This window comes from Nicotiana attenuata, unplaced genomic scaffold (genome assembly GCF_001879085.1).
Source record: "Nicotiana attenuata strain UT unplaced genomic scaffold, NIATTr2, whole genome shotgun sequence".
In the NCBI taxonomy this organism is placed as follows: domain Eukaryota; kingdom Viridiplantae; phylum Streptophyta; class Magnoliopsida; order Solanales; family Solanaceae; genus Nicotiana; species Nicotiana attenuata.
This window is the reverse complement of record NW_017672463.1, coordinates 45208-48813: the sequence shown is the minus strand read 5'-3', so window position 1 is coordinate 48813 and position 3606 is coordinate 45208. Positions and strand designations below refer to the sequence as shown.

The following is a 3606-nucleotide window of genomic DNA, read 5'->3' as shown; positions in this document are numbered from 1 at the left end:
CCAAAAACAATCCAAAATTCGGACCTTAATGGTCCAAACACTAGCTTAACTACCCCAGGCCCAAAACCAAATGACCCCTTGTAGAAACCCAGTCAGGACCCGTCTCCTAACCCGCCCTATGTCCATTAAATCCTAGCCCTTGATCTCAAATGATCAACGGCCCACAACAACACCTCTATTTTTAATTACCCACCCCCCCAAACCGTAATCCTTATTCGTCTCCTCCCAGCCGCCCTCAAACTCTCTCAAATCTTTCCTCTTTTCTATGAAACCCTAGCCGCCTCGCACTAAATCCTCTCCAAATCCGGCCACACCACGGAATCTCTCCGTGATTTACTTACCTCATATGAGCTACTAAGTTATTATTTGCATGCCCAGTGAATCACTTAGTAATTACAAGGTTTTGTCAAGTACTATCTCTCAGAATCAAGCCAATTGACTTCTATTCCTCAAGATTCAGTCGACATTCTGTCTGTATACACTGAAAATAAGGTTATACAGGTTCGATTCAGTGAGATCTTTGGCTATTTTGACCTTCTGACAAACTATGGTTCGCATGATTTTACCCTACTCCGAGTAGGGATGGGTTTTCAAGTGATTCGTTTCTATATTAACCAATACTATATACACCCCTCCCCGATTCCCGTAAAAAGACCTTAATCACTCTCTCTCCCTTCTATATGATCATGTCTATGTGAATTCTGTGTGGCAATATTGTATGAACCTACATGAAGAAAGCATGACTCAGTTTCTCTACTATTTGTGAATTTCTAGTGTTGCACTGTCGTTACATGTTTCACTGTAATTTCATGGTTCATGTGATGTTCTACAGTTTCCTTGCTCACTAGTCTCAACTCTGCCTAAGTCTAAGATTTTAAAATAAGCCTCAACACGTGTAGTTTAGTCTCACTATGTGCAATTGACTTGAATGAATTCCGACCTTCTTAAAGTTGGGTATTTGCCCCCTAGTTGATTTGTTATGCTTATATTGACCCTAACTTTGTATTTCTGCCCTGTGATGATTTCATGGTTATGCCTTGCTTTAGATTTTTGTTTTAAGACCTTCTTGGGAAGAGTCATATCATCTCAGAGTTGTTTTCCTGAACATGCGTACTATAGAATTTCATGACAAATTCTTCATGTGTGAATCACTATCTACTGGTTTCTCTGAATTGTCTCTTGACCATTCTCTTACGTCAGTTCTCTTTCATAACAAAATCTCTCCTGTAAAGGCTTCTATTTGGGTATTTTCTCAGAGTTAGTTTTTGATTGTGTCTTGCTTTAGAACTATCATGTTAGGGCTTCCCTATGTGGATTGCTATCTTTTCATAGTTAGACATTGATCATGTGTTACTGTAGGTTTCATCTTAGGTCTTTAATGTGAGTATTTCTGAATAAGCTATTGATTATGTATCATCTAGATTTCCTGTTAAGTCTTGCCTACATGAACTATCATCCCCTCATAATTGGTTGTCTAGCAGGAACTCCTATTTGGCTATCCTTTAAGAATTGGATCATGACTATGTTTACCTCGAACCCCTATTTGATACTCTTTGTGATTAAGTCCTGACTATGGAACCCATCCCTGTGATTTTGTCACTTTGAACCTGTTTGATAAACCTAGGAACCTATCGTATGTGTTCATTCTATGTGTTCTGCATATCATCCATAATGTATGTGTCTATAGGAGTCTTCATGTGGCTGTCAAATGTGTTTCCTGTTTGTGTCCTCGGGGTGTTTATTTAGAAACACATGCACTTGCTAGTTGTAGTGCTATGAGCAAGATGTATGTTTGCTCCCGCCTAGAATTTGAAGTTATTTGAAAGGTTTGGCTTACATGGGTTGTCATTCGTGTCTTCATACACTCATTGGTTGTAATTTATAATGGGTGGATAAGGGAATTCCTTATATATTTGGGCCTGGACTGTTGGGTCAGGTTTTGGAATGGAGGTTTGAAGTATATCATCAGCACCTAGAGTTTTGGGCCACCGTCCATCTGAAGTCTTAAGCCTACTTGAAGGCCCGGATGTATTACTAGGTTACTTCACATTTGTAATTGGGTCTATAGTAAATTTTTTTGGGCCTGTAATAATTTGAGAAAAAACAAATGGTGGGGGAAATTAGTTAAAAGGGGTTAGAGTATTTTAATTTTCGTACAAACGGGTAGAAAACATGCCTATCGGGTCCGAATGACCTTACTTGCTACTTGTTTGTCGTGTTTTAATTCTATGCACTACCTGAAAATAGACAGCATGCCTATAGGACCATCAACTTTGTATATTCGATTAGAAATCATGATCTAGGACCCTAAGTAACTGTTGATTCAATGCGGCTAATGTAATTTATAACTTGTTTAGAAGACATGCCTATAGGACAAACATCAAGTTAACTTGTTCGAATATTTACTCCTCTACTTATAAATCATGTATTAGAAATCAACACTTAGCTATCATGCCTATAGGAGTCTATGTTAAGTAGTTTCATAGTTGAAACTACTTGTGCTAATATGTCCTTCAACCGTGTTATCCGTACTTATCCTCCTAGAGATCGTGACTATAGGGTCTGTAATTAAGGATTTGCATCACTTAACTACTGATCTATCTAAAAATAGTCCAAAATAATCGTTTAGAAATCTTGCCTATATGACTTTAAAAAGGAAGTCCAATTTTTTGATTACCCGCGTATGAATTCTGAGCTTGATTAATTATAATTGATCATCTGCGTATTCATATAGAGACCATGCCTTAGACATAATTATTCCATACACAACAGTTTGTCTTAGAAGAGCATTTCCCTGTCTATTCTGCTATTGCCTATCGTTGTTGTTTGACAATTACTCGATGTGCATATGAATCTATCTGTGGAGGTAAACATAAGTGATAATTGTTGCCTTATATGGAGTCCTATTTGTTTATATTACGTGGCTCCTAGTCTTTTAATTTTGAGCAGCCTAGGATGAGTCGAGAACTGCCTATATAAAAGGTCCAATACTTCATGGACCATAAGCATGGGATGGGTAGGCACAAGTAGGGTACGACCTAGAATCGAATTAGTGCTCTTTAGGTTAGAAACTTAAAGATAATAATTGGGTAGCTGGAGATAAAAGTCTATGCTCGATGGATAATATGAGCAACCATTGCAATCGAAAGGTTGCAAAGTATTATCTATGTAGCACGGGGCGATCCTTTAGGCTTAAATATTTAGGACCCCCATTATGCTTATTTAGTCCCTGTATATTTAGTTTGTGGGAATCCGGATTCAACTAAGTTACACCTTCTAGTCTCTAAAGAGTTGTACTTATTAGTTTGTTAATGAATGAAGTTTACTCTTCCAGATTATTTCTTTCATTATTAGCGCATTATTTCTTCGCTAATTATCTCATTTCACTTAGAAATAACAAATTTTTTACCTAGACCATTGCTCCTTTAGTTTAATAATGAACTCATTTTGCATGCCTACTTAGGATAAATAGCTATAAATTTGATAAATCTCACATAGTATCGAATTCGGCCAATAACCACAGTTGTGGACCTAGGAGAGTACCTAAAACCTTCTATTTGAGGTAATTTGAGCCCTCACCCGATCATTGGTAATATGGACTAGTCG

The 3606-nt window shown here is 37.5% G+C and overlaps 1 long non-coding RNA gene across 1 annotated transcript; it reads left to right on the top strand.

Annotated features, from left to right (window-relative positions):
* Positions 1-219: 219 nt before the first annotated feature.
* Positions 220-3338, top strand: LOC109213309. The gene is made up of 2 exons (XR_002065991.1): positions 220-501; positions 1937-3338. It is a non-coding gene; the product is annotated as an uncharacterized LOC109213309 (long non-coding RNA).
* The last annotated feature ends 268 nt before the right edge of the window (positions 3339-3606 follow it).